At 40.6% G+C, this 13,644-nt stretch overlaps 1 protein-coding gene across 4 annotated transcripts in view; it reads left to right on the forward strand.

Annotated features, from left to right (window-relative positions):
• The window catches only part of cobll1b (cordon-bleu WH2 repeat protein-like 1b), a 235,779-nt gene that overhangs the window by 122,594 nt on the left and 99,541 nt on the right, over positions 1-13,644 (forward strand). Inside the window, exon 1 of one of the 4 annotated variants that reach the window (XM_068035223.1) lies at positions 12,829-12,890. The exons of the other annotated variants lie outside the window; for them this stretch is intronic. The gene's annotated coding sequence lies outside the window, so the exon portion shown is untranslated. Of the gene's footprint in view, positions 1-12,828; positions 12,891-13,644 lie in introns of those variants that run through there. 4 annotated transcript variants of the gene reach the window in all.

Below are 13,644 nucleotides of genomic sequence, written 5' to 3' on the forward strand. Positions count from 1 at the left end.
CGACCAAAGTGGATAACTTCACACTTATTTAGATTATATTGGACCTGCCATGTTCTACCCCATTCACTTAGCCTGTCCTAGTCTGCTTGAATCCTCCTTGCATCCTTCTCACAGCTTACATTCCCACCTAGTTTTGTGTCATCGGCAAATTTGGAAATATTATAATTGGTCCCCACATCCAAATAATTTATATAGATTGTGAACAGCTGTGGCCCAAGCACTGATCCTTGCGGAACCCCACTAGTAACAGCCCGTCATGCTGAGATGGACCCTTTTATTCCTACTCTCTGCTTTTTGTCTGTTAACCAATTCTCAATCCATATGAGTATATTACCCCCAACCCCATGTGCTCTAATTTTGTTTACTAACCTGTGTGGGACCTTATCAAAAGCCTTCTGAAAATCCCGATTTACCACATCCACTGGTTCTCCTTTATCTATGCTACAAGCAACAGCCTCGAAAAAAAAACACCAACAGGTTTGTCAAACATGATTTCCCTTTCATAAATCCACGTTGACTCTGCCCAATCATATCATTATTTTCTAAGTGTCTATTTATTACATCCTTTATAATAGCTTCTAACATTTTCCTACTACTGACATCAGACTAACAGGTCTGTTGTTCCCCGTTTTGGCGCAGTGGTTAGCACCGCAGCCTCACAGCTCCAGGAACCCGGGTTCGATTCCGGAAACTGCCTGTGTGGAGTTTGCAAGTTCTCCCTGTGTCTGCGTGGGTTTTCTCCGGGTGCTCCGGTTTCCTCCCACAAGCCAAAAGACTTGCAGGTTGATAGGTAAATTGGCCATTATAAATTGTCACTAGTATAGGTAGGTGGTAGGGAAATATAGGGACAGGTGGGGATGTTTGGTAGGAATGTGGGATTAGTGTAGGATTAGTATAAATGGGTGGTTGATGTTCGGCACAGACTCGGTGGGCCGAAGGGCCTGTTTCAGTGCTGTATCTCTAATCTAATCTCTCTCCCTCCTTTCTTAAATAGTGGGGTTACATTTTCTACTTTCCAGTCTGCATGAACATTTCCAGAAACTGTAGGATTTTGAAAGAACCACCAATGAATCACAGAACTATTACAGTGCAGAAGGAAGCCATTCGGCCCATCGTGTCCACACCGGCTCTCTGAAAGAGCAACTCCCTCAGTTCCATTCCCCTGCCTTCTCCACATAACCCTGCACATTCTTCCTTTACAGATAACTGTCTAATTCCCTTCTGAATGCTTCAATTGCACCTGCCTCCACCACGTTCTCAGGCGGCGCATTCCAGACCTTAACCACTTGCTGCGTGAAAAAGTTTTTCCTCCACTGTGCATCCACTATCTCTATAGCCACTTCCTTCAACACTCTGGAATTTAGGTCATCTGGTCCAGGGGATTTATCAACCTTCAATCTAGTTAATTTTTCGAGTACTACCTTTTTATTAATACTAATTTCTTTCAGTTCTTCATTTTCACAAGTCCCATATGAACATACGAATTAGGAGCAAGGGTAGGTCACTCGGCCCCTTGAGCCTACTCCGCCATTCAATAAGTTCATGGCTGAACTGATTACTCTACACTTCCACCTACACCCAATAACCTTTCACCCGCTTGCTTATCAGGAATCTATCTACCTCTGCCTTAAAAATATTCAAAGACTGCTTCCACCGCCTTTTGAGGAAGAGAATTCCAAAGACGCACAACCCTCTGAGAGAAAGAATTTCTCTTCATCTCTGTCTTAAATAGGCAACCCCTTATTTTTAAACAGTGACGCCTAATTCTAGATTCTCCCTCAAGGGGAAGCGTCCTTTCCACATCCGCCCTATCAAGACCCCTCAGGATCTTGTGTGTTTCAATCAAGTCACCTCTTACTCTTCTAACCTCCAGTGGATACAAGCCTAGTCTGTCCAATCTTTCCTTGTAAGACTGCCCGCCCATTCCAGGTATTAGTCGAGTAAACCTTCTCTGTACTGCCTCCAATGCATTTACATCCTTCCTTTTAATAAGGAGACCAGTACCGTACACAGTACTGCAGATGTGGTTTCACCAATGCCCTGTATAGCTGAAGCATAACATCTCTACTTTTGTATTCAATTCCCCTCGCAATAAACGATAACATTCTATTAGCTTTCCTAATTACATGCTGAACCTGCATACTAACCTTTTGCGATTCATGCACCAGAACACCCAGATCCCTCTGCATCTCAGAGCTCTGCAATCTCTCACCATTTAGATAATATGCTTTTTTTTTTCTTCCTGCCAAAGTGGACAATTTCACATTTTCCTACATTCTACTCCATTTGCCAAATCTTTGCCCACTTGCTTAACCTATCTATATCCCTTTGTAGCCTCCTTATGTCCTCTTCACAAGTTACTTCCCTACCTATCTTTGTGTCATCAGCAAATTTAGCAACCATACCTTCAGTCCCTTCATCTAAGTCATTTATATAAATTGTAAAAAGCTGAGACTCCAGCACAGATCCCTGTGGCTCACTACTCGTTACATCTTGCCAAACAGAAAATGACCCATTTATGCCTACTCTCTGTTTCCTGTTAGCTACTTTGTATCTGTTGTCATGAAGATGCTTCCATTATTAATATTTTTTGAAGACTTGCGTTTAAAAGACTGGAAAATACCTGAGGAGATGCTGGACTTTTTTTTTAAGGGGTCGCTGAAGGACACTTGAGACTTTGTTTAAAAACAAACATTTACTGGAAGTCACATGTCTTAAGCTAAGTAAATAGCCGGAGCCTTATGGACTATGGAACTATTTGGAGTTATTTACAGAGAAGTCACGTCTAGATTTATGGTGGTCAGGAGTTTTGGTTTCGTTTTGGGATTATTTGGAGGATACTTGGTGTGTATCCTGCTAAGAGTGAATCCACCCAACTCATCCTTTGCTACCTGTTTTGAAAACTCTTCTGAGAATCCAGTGTGATAGCTGGAACCATGGATGCGGTAATTCTCCTGAAAAGCCTGCAAGACTACTCCTCAACGTTTCCTGAACAGAACTGCTCCAGAAAGATCCCAGTGACAACCACATGTGTCTAGTGACCTGTCTACATGTACCAGGACGCCAGACTGCAAGTCATCTGGAACACTTCGTATCTTATCCTTTTTCTCTTCAAGAATTAACAATTATTTGGCCAAAGTATTTTTGTTTTTGTAAACTTGATCTCTGCAGAGAAAGCTTCTTTATTTTTTTACTTTAACCAGTGTGTGTGTGTGTGCATGCGTGCGAGCTGGGTTATATTGAAGGGAATATATTTATACTTTCATTATTCAACCTGTCTGTGAATAAACTTTGCATCATTATTGAATAAGTCCTGTTTTTTAATAAATGAATAATTTTGTTGTTCATTAAAGAAACCTGATTGGTGGATTTGTATTCTGAAACAGATGGATAAAAGTATATAATTGACCATTTCCATAACTGGTTAAAATATTTAAAAATATATGTTGTGACCAGTGGAATAGTGGGACTAGAGGGAGACAGTGCACTCCTCCAACCTCAGGCGTAACATTGTCTTCACAGAGGAAGATACAGAAAATCTCAGAAATACTAGGAGGGTGGTATTGGGGGAACAGGCTCTAACATACAGAGAGTTGGTTCTTCAATGTACTGCTCCAGAAACCCATCTTGCACATACTCCAGGAATTCATCCTCCGCAGCATTAGTGATGATTAGGTTTACCCAATCTATATGTAAATTAACGTGGCCCATTATTACTGTATTACCCATGTTACATGCACCTCTAATTTCCTGATTTATACCATGTTGAACAGTACCACTGTTGTTTGGTGGCCTATAAACAACTCCCCCCTTGTTGTTTCTTAGCTCCACCCAAATTGATTCTACATCTTGATCCTTTGATCTAAGATTCTCTCTCACCAATGAACTGATCTTGTCCCTTATTAAGAGCACTACCCCACCTCCTTTTCCTTTTTGCTCATCCTTCCTAAATGATGAATATTCCGTTCCCTGGCTTGGTCACCCTGTAACCATGTAATGGCAATTAAATCAGACCGATTTACCTCTATTTGTGCCTTCAAATCATCTACCTTGTGAATGCTGCATGCGTTCAGATAGAGTGTCCTTAACTTTGTCTTTTTAACATCATTTTGCAGTCTGATCCTATTTGATGCTTGCCTTTGCTTCGTCAGTCTTCGAATTTCACTTGCTATTTTTCTATTTCCTGTTACCAGTTTTGCTTCCCTCCAATCTTCTCTCTCTCTCCAAATTATCTCATCTTCCCTCACTTGATTTCTTGCCCCACTAGCTAATTTAAAGCCCTCTCTACCGCCCTAGTTATATGACTTGCCAGAACATTGGTCGCAGCATGGTTCAGCTGAAGATTGACCCAATGGTACCTTTTGAGGTTCTGCTTTTTAATTTAGGCCCTAGCTGCTCATGCTCCCTATGCAGAACCTCTTTCCTAGTCCTATCTATGTTGTTGGTACTCATGTGGACCATGACAACTGGATCCTATCCCTCTCACTGCAAGTTCTTCTCCAGCCCTGAGCAGATGTCCCGAACCCTGGCACCGAGCAGGCAAGACAGCCTTCTGGACTGGCTGAAGAGAACTGTGTCTATCCCCCTGACTATACTACCCCTTACTACCACTGCATTCCTATTTACTCCCCCTGCTTCAATGACTTCCTGTACCATGGTCAGTTTGCTCATCCATCCTGCAGCCCTTGCTCTCATTCATACAAATTGAAAGGACCTCAAACCTGTTGGACAATTGCAAGGGCTGAGGCTCCTCCACTTCTCGATCTCCATACCTGCTTCACGCAGTCACAACCCACTGTTACTGACCACTGATCAAATCAGAAGATGCTATCCTATGGGGTGTGACTGCCTTCAGGAACAAAGTGTTCAGCTAACTTTCCCCCTCCCTGATGCATTGCAGTGTCTGTAACTCGGCCTCCAGTTCAATGACTCTGAGCTGAGGTTTGGGGGGCAGGGCGCAATTCCAGAGTTTAGGGCCTAGACAGCTGAAGGCATGACTGCCAAGGGTGGAACGGTAGAAATCAGGAATGCGCAAAAAGTACAGGTGAGTGCACAGTTCTCTCATTGATTCACCATCACCCCTGCAAAACCACCCCCCCCCCCCCCCCCCGCCAACTATCCCCTTCAGGAAAGGACCACAAGGTGTGTTCCAGCCCAGCTGTCCAAGCCTGCAGTTGAAGGAGATTCGAAACCCCACCGCAGCTAATTCCTTCACCAAGTGGCGGTCCCTCGTGATACTGGGCTGCTGTACCTTACCTGTACCATGTCCAGCAGTCCCTGTCAGCAGCCTTTCTTCATTCAGTACTCATCAACCTTGATACTGCAGAGGTAGAAGAAGCCGGAATGTGGACTGTTAGTGGCGCGAATTATTTTTCTAAATTATTTTTGAATTAACATTAATTTTTGAAGAGAGTATCACTCCGCCATTTTTCTTGTGTGTCTTTTGTTTATATTTGGCACAATATTGAAATGGATTGAATATCGTTTCCAAAAATGTAATGCGGTGAACAGATTTGATTTTTATGTCATATCAATCCTTTGTCAATCTTGCATAGCCCACTCAGAAGGTCAAATTGGCCTTGGTTCCAGGTTGTTTTCTTGTTACATCCAAGTGTAAATTTTGATTTTGGGGTAGCTGATAAAAATCTGGATTCCATGGTCCAGTAAAGCAACAAGATATTGTACAGTATGGCCAGAATTTCACCAATAAGGCGGTGACCCAGCCCACCAGCTGGAAAGCTGAGTGGAGCCCGCTTGTGCCGGGCCTGGAAGCCATGCTGCCATTTTGCGTGGCTCATGCAATTAATTGCCTGTAGTCAGGGCTTCTGCCCTCTTGAGGCAGAATGTCTCGCCTCCAAGAGCTGCCAGCCAGTCAGAGGGCTGGCAGCTCTTCAGTCCGAGCAGTGTCACCAGGAGCGGTGCCCCCAGCAACAAGAAGAACCCTGGACACCAGGCTGTAAACATGTAAGTGGGACCAGGGATCCCCGGGCCAATCAGACAGGCCCTGGTGAGGGGAGTGGGTTGATTGAGAGGTTTAGGGGTGGTGGTCCAGCTGGTGGGGGCACTCCTGATAAGGCCCAAAACCTGAAAGGAGGCCACTAGTTATTACAGGGAAGCCTTCTCAGGTGGCGACGTGCCCAGGTGCCACTGGTAAAATACCAGCAGTGGTGGGCAGAGGCCCTTAAGTGGCTAAATAATTGACCTAAGAGCAAGTCTCCCCCACTGCTGGTAAGATACCAGTGAGGACGGGTAAGCCACGGGCATGGCACGCCTGCCATCCTACATGATTTTAGGCCCCTGCCCTGCACTTCCCAGCCCACTCCTGGGGAAGGGTGGGGAAGAGTAAAATCTGGCCTATCCATGTCAGAGTAGCGACACACCTCACTTGGAGGCTCTTTCACTTTTTTTGTTTGATTTGGAAGTGTAAGGAATGGTGAATTTGTAAAGAATGCACATGTAAAGGAATTTCAGAATTTTCATAATTTCAGAGTGCAGTCATTCCTAGCATTTGAAAGTCTGCTTTGAAGTGTGGAAACTATTGCAGTTTATATGAAAGATGTTGCAAATTGCGGTTCTTTAGAACTAGTTATGTGAAATTAAATTGATAAACCGTGTGAAGTGAAGTTTTTCGGTTTAGCTTTATTTTAATGAATATTTTTGCATGGTCATCCAGCTGAAAATTTATCGTGCTTGTATATTCTTATGTTCTCTTGTCAAGTTATTTCTTAGCACATCAATTAATGGTTTGTGCAGTTGATGCATTGCATGGAAATTGTTCATTTGTTTGAGCTTTATTTAATATTTATATGTGCATGAGACATTTATCAAGCATCTACTGTTATTAATAGTTATACTACATTCATGCAGCAGCTATTTTGCTATGATGGTTTTACATCTTATTGAAAAGAATTTCAAGAGAAATGAATTGTGTTTAATTGGTATGTGGACACAAATGATTTTGGTTGAAATATGTGCCTAATTTCTACTAAATGTTAAAGTACTTCCCTATTGGCAAGTAGCTGCTATATTTTAATTATTGTGCTGGTGATTCACTTTCACCTGATAATATTGGTACCTCCATATACAGGAGCAGTTGTATTCTACCCAGTAATACAGTAGCTGATCTAGGAATATTTGATGAAACCAAAATATGGCAGAGGAAGAAAGAGCCTTGTTTAGATCAAAGGAGGTATTGATATTATCTGGAAGTACCTTACTTGCTCATTCCAAGAGCCAATTGTTCTTCCATTGGAATGCAGCATATTTCAGAAATAGAATGAATCTCATTCTACTCTCGTTTAAACTTTCTTTTTGGAAGACTGGTCTGATATAAATATAATTCAAGTTTTATTCCTTCAAGATTAATAGCTGCAATGTTGATAACCAAGAGTTTGTGGTAATTGCTTATCAGAGCAGGGATATAATCAATTTAAAGCTATTATTTTAAATCATTTGAATAAAAATAATAGTTTTTCTAGTTTATTTTAACCCAGTAGGAAAGCCTGTCTGCCTCTAGATTAGTTGAATGGATAAATGCACTAGTGAATCTGTCACTGTGTTTCCAGATAGCTGGCGATGGAGTCAGACTTCAGGTGGAAAGAGCAGACAACTGCAACAGTTCAGCCACCGAAATATTAAACCCTGACCTAGGTGATCAACTGAGTGTATCGTACACAGTGCACCATTGCTTGTACCACTCACAGATGTTGTTAAACTGGGTATTAGTTGAGCTTTTTTCCAAACTCAACACTTTTTGACTTGGGGAGGAAGTTGGTGATCTAATTGGTGTTCAATATGTTGGTGTCCTTGCTGTATTTGACACTGTAATGTCAGTTGGCCTGTTTTGGGGTGAAGCAGGAAAAAGGACATTAATTTATTGAGTCGTAAAACATGAGCCATATTGTGCAGTTGTTTTTCTTCGGAAAAGTTCTATAAAATTAAGATATATTGCTACTTTTAATAATTCATTCCTATATTGCTGCAGAGAGAAAAAATGGCTTTAAACAAAACTTCTTATAAAAGCTTCTTAATTATTTTTGGGGGTTAGAATTCTATGCTTGTATTGCAAGAAATTGAGACTGAACTTTGTCTTACCAAAACCATGAAAAACCATCAGTGTTGTACTCATTTTTCTTCCATATATTTAGCAGTCTTACATGAAACTTTAGCACAGTCATCTACATAATTTTCTTAGAGAAATAACTTCTAAAAATTGAACTAATTGAAACCCTGCTATTTGAATTTGAACGCTTCACTGTGGTGCCACTTTTCTAGTGTTTATTAGAAATTCAAGGAAGAATTGTTTATTTGAAGCTTTCGGAAAATACTTTCTATAATTAATATTTAATTTAACCGCCACAACCCAAAATTTCATGAGGCCATCTGCAACAGTGTCGCACCCCTGAACTGGGATTTCCACCAGCTAATTTTGTCCAGCACTGATCCCACCATAAATTATGGGGTCAGCTCATATAAATATCCATCAGTACCTCAGTAGTGCACTTATCATGTAACACAGGAGTAGAGTACAGGGGGTGAGATGTGAATAGCTGAAGATGGCGACAGTGGCAGCTAAGTTTAAAAAGTGTTTGCACAGTGAATTTACTGTCAGGATGTACTGGATGGCTTGTATGATTTTTGTGCTACATTTTAAAGCATGTCTTCAAGTGCAAAGATAACTAAAGATGGGGAAGAATTGCCAGAATGTAGAAAAGAAGAGCATGCAGTTTCAATAAAACCAACCTTCAGGTTCTCCTGAACAAAATGCAACAAAGGAGAGAAAGACAACTGTGTACCTAGGAAACTGTAGAAAAATGGTTTAAATGTCAGGGAGGAAACTGGCAGTCGCACTGATTGCCACCTTCCTCATTGTCCAACTGCAGAGCAGTGCTTGAAAAAATTCAAATACCTGACAAGACAAGGCAGTGTTACACACCTCCTGCCTATGCAGCAGCTCAGGTATTTCCAAGGAGTAGGTTGGCTTATGATCATTTCTGAGTTAATTGTATTAATGAACATATACTTAGGTTGTGTTCCGATATCCATTGGGATTATAGTCATGCAGGAAGGGGTACATTTATATTATGGTGACTTATTCAAAGCAGATGATTAAGACTTGAATTATCATGTAGAGTACTAAATAGAAGATCTCTGCTGTTCTACCTCCAAAGCAGTGATGGCCATTTCGCCAACCCGGCCCAGGAATGTCCGTGTCCTCACCTTTTTGGACAGCAAAGTAGTGCATTGCACTCCAAGCCACAACTATACAGGATATAAAATCGACAGCACAATGCAAAGTCACTCATGATTTATAAAAAGAGTGAAAGCAGTCCTTTGAGGCCCCACTCGGTCCTCCTCCAAACGACCACTTTGGTGGAGGTATGTGACTTATCGCCGTTCTCCTTGGCTGATGTTCATGCAAATTAAAGGGATAATGATCTGTGGCAACAAAGAATTGGTCTTGTCATCCTATGCCATCCATTCACTTGAATAATCTTCCTTAAAGGGCTCTGGAAGGGAGAATTCCTGAGGATGAAGGCAGCATGGCAACTTCCAGCAGATTTAATATTCATGTGACAGATTCTTTGCACCTCTTCACACAAGATGTGGATACTTTGAAAGTGGTGCTTTCTTTAAGAACACTGAGGGCGTTAATATTAGGAAATTGCATTGATACATCAGTGCCAGTCATTGCACCTTGCTCTGATACCATTCATCCCCTCGAGCCTGTTTGTCCATTCAATTAGATCATGATAATCGCTACCTCAACTCCATTTACCCACCCTTGCTCTATATTCTCTTGACACCCTTAAGTACCAAAAATCTATCAATCTTGGTCTTAAAAATTTCAATTGACCCAGCATCCACTGTCTTTTAGGGGCGAGAGGTTTAGATTTCCGCTATCCTTTGTGTTACAGATGTGTTTCCTGATTTCATTCCTTTTTAAAAAAATGTTTTATTCAATCATAGGATGTGGGCATCGCTGACTAGGCCAGCATTTATTGCCCATCCCTAATTGCCCTTGAACTGACTGACTTGTTAGGTCATTTCAGAGGGCATTTAAGAGTCAACCACCTTACTGTGGGTTAGGAGTCACATGTAGGCCAGACCTGGTAAGGACAGCAGATTTCCTTCCCTAAAGGATATAAGTGAACCGGATGGATTTTTACAACAATTGACAGTAGTTTCATGGTCACCTTTAGACTAGCTTTTTTATTACCAAATATTGTTCATTAATTGAATTCAGATCTCACCATCTCCCATGTTGGGATTCAAACCCATGTTCCCAGAGCATTAGCCTGGGTTTCTGGGTTACTAGTCCAGTGTCATTACCACTACGCCACTGCCTCCCCTTGTATGATATTGCACTGATCCCCTGCACCCGCCAACCCACCCCACGCCCCCATAAAATAAGCCTGCAGCATAAAATTTGAGTGTGGTTGTCACTTTTACAGCTACTGGCAGAGCTACCTTAGCAGAAGAGCTTGGCCACAGATCATCTTGCAGCTGGCACAGCTCTCCTATTAATTAATTGAAGCACACTGTGAACAGAGAGCTCCTCACTAAGGTCTTTATAGGATCTGCATCGCCTGCAAGTTTTGGGGGGCCAGAATAATATGTTATCAGATGCTGTCGTCTCAAATGTTGCCCCATCTTCCTGTCTCCATTCTGCACTACTCCTTGTTCATCAAAATTGCATCCTAGGGAATTTCATATCTGGTACTCAGAACTTCTCATTGTGGGTGGGGGAAAGGCTTCCATGGGGGTACTGGAAGGCCCTTAGGCTATCTGAGCAAGTACAGCTCAATCTGGGTGTAATACAAAAAAATTGCTTTAAAAGCTCTTCTGTAATTGTAGCAATCTCTCTTGAAAGCTTCTTGAGCTACAGGCTCCAAGGCAAAGCTGTTCTGTCTGAGCTGATATTAGCAACAGGCACATTTCTTTTCCTAAATTACCCTTGGTGTAATAGAAGCACAAGTCACGGGATTTGGGGATTCCAAGACTGTTGCTTTTCATTTTGATTAACTACCAGCATTTTCAGTGAACGCAACCAAGTAGAATTACACCGTTATCTTTGGAAGGGCAGAAATGGATCTAGCCCCAGAATCCAAAAACCAGAACAGAAACTCTCCGGGCTTCGAAACTTGAAATTGTTGATGGCTTCAACGTGTTTTCAAATGTTGGTACAAACAGTAACATAACTGGTTTAATGTTACTTCAGTTCAGTTTCTGCATATCTTTTTCATTATATTTGTAGTCAGCAATGTACTGAGTCCGCAAAATGCTGTGTGATAGAGCTTAGTCAAAATGCAGATTCTCTTAGTCTTTTCAACATGACACATTACCAGTCTCCATTGGAGATGGAGGTCAGTCACTTCCAAGTCAGGAGGAAAAGGAAATTGTGCTGTGTGAATGTTGCCTGCCTTTTGGCACATGGCATAGCAGGAACATATAGGAACGATGAACTATCCTGAAAAATTATGATTGCTGTAAATCAGAAAATGGCGGTTTCTATTTTAGCACAAATTGTGAAATAATTATCCATTTTTAATTCCTGATTGAGCTGCTACCAAGAGGGAAAGAGTTAGCTGAACAGACTTGGAATTTGTATTGTTAGGGCAGTTGAAATCCTGTTTTGTTTGGTGTTTGTTTTCAAAAGCTGATTCTCTTTGCCCAGGGGAAAGGGTGTGGTGATTAGTGGGGAAAGCTGTTGAAATTTCACAACTTAACACAAAAAATGTAGACTAATTTTTTTTCTAATCTTGGAAGAGAAGGGGACAGGTATAAAGGCTACAGTTAGAAATATTCAATTTATTAACTGATTAACCTTCTGAGTACTAAATTTATGTGCTGCATAAGCTTGTTCATGTATTTAAATTGAATAGAATTAAATTTTGTTTTCTAATGGGTTGAGACAAGCTAGCAGTTATTTGCTAACATAGGGGACTGACCGATATTAATCTCGCGTTTTAACAACATTGGATCACCACAAATTTCTGATGTCAGAATGTAACATGTCAATCAATTTACATTGTACAAAAGACTGAAAGTGAAGAATGTCATGTTAATTACTTTATAAATTATGTTGTTTAATTAAAATAAGATTTCCCTTCTCCCAGTGAAATAATGCTCAAATTATGCTCAACATCCAGTTTAGTTTGCAGATTAATGTACATGTGACGAACAGTTCATTTCAATGAGTTAAAATCCTTTGGTAACCATGACAATTTCGGCATTTTGTTATCTTCATACATTGTTTCTTGTTAAACAGTTCTAAAACAAAAATAGAATTTGCTTTTTCAAATACATTGAGTAGAGAACAACATTCCTTATGGCATTACTAATACTTGTGATTCTATCCTGCTATCTCTGACGATGAAGTCAATAAATTAACAAAACTACACATGTTGCCGATACTGTCCTTTTTTGTCTTTAAATGTCACTGCAATAATCTGCATTGAAAGTGAACTCATGACTTTGATAATTTTAAACATTGGTAGTTGTTCATCCAGTGGAATTATTTTGTAATTCTGTGTGAGTTTTGTACGTTTAAAGCATGTGCCTCTAAAAAGGAACAATCCAATGTCATGACTAGGTCATGACATGTGTTGATGCCAATATTCCTTAGTATAACTCCTATTACTCATAGTGGTTTTATGGCCCAGCATTTAAGGGAATACATAAGGCTGTCTTTGTTTTTGCATGTAAAAGTCTGCAGTAATAGCTATGATTGTGAATATGCATTCTGTTCTGTGCCTACATTCCAAAGACCGCGTGTTGGGCATTTGGTTAAAGTCACATGCTCAACATTTGATGTAGAAAAAACTGTAGTGGAAAAATTTTACAAGATGGTAATCATAGCTTCAGTATACAAGATGGTTTCTGCAACAGTAAGTGTTAAAAACATTTCACACTTCTGTTTAGTGCTATTTTGTGTTCTCAAGAATCATTAATTTGTAAGCAGTAATAATTGTCACGGGATAAGTTGCAGGCTGCTTTGTACAGTAGCCTGCCTGGTACTTCTAACTCAGGAGATTAAATGGCTGATTCCAAGACTTCAGATTGAATGTTTACCAACTATTTCATAAATGGAAAGGGTTTTTTTTTACCAGGTGGTAAACTACTGATAGCTTTGTGCTGTGTGCATATTTACAAAGTGAGTGGAGTTTTGTAAAAGGTATGAATGATGACTGAAAAAATTCAGTAAATGGAAAATTGAATTACAATTGTAGTTTTGTTGAAATGATAGATGTTACGGATCTGTGCTTGCATTGTGTGATATCCTAGAAATGTAACTAAAGAGTATACTAAAAATGTTTCTTTGATCTGACTTTTCAGGTTTATCGTTGGAACACTTTTGTAAAGACAATTGTTTTTGTGAGACTGATATTAGCAGCTGCTTTGCAGTCCTTTACTGTGTAGTTAAGCTGTGATTGTCCTATTTTTTTCCTCCTGGCCAATCCTCTTTCCATATAGTCTGATGGGTATCCTCTGTTTCTCTGCCAATTGCTCATAATTCACCGGTAAGCTTCAAGTGATTGGTTGGTAATTAGTTAATTGCTGGGAACAACACAGCCAAGTTCAGTGCTGTTGTCACCTAACGTCTAGCCAGGGAACGCTGTATTTCTTTTCCCCCTCCTCCTG

This window comes from Heterodontus francisci, chromosome 7 (assembly GCF_036365525.1).
Source record: "Heterodontus francisci isolate sHetFra1 chromosome 7, sHetFra1.hap1, whole genome shotgun sequence".
Classification (NCBI taxonomy): Eukaryota; Metazoa; Chordata; class Chondrichthyes; order Heterodontiformes; family Heterodontidae; genus Heterodontus; species Heterodontus francisci.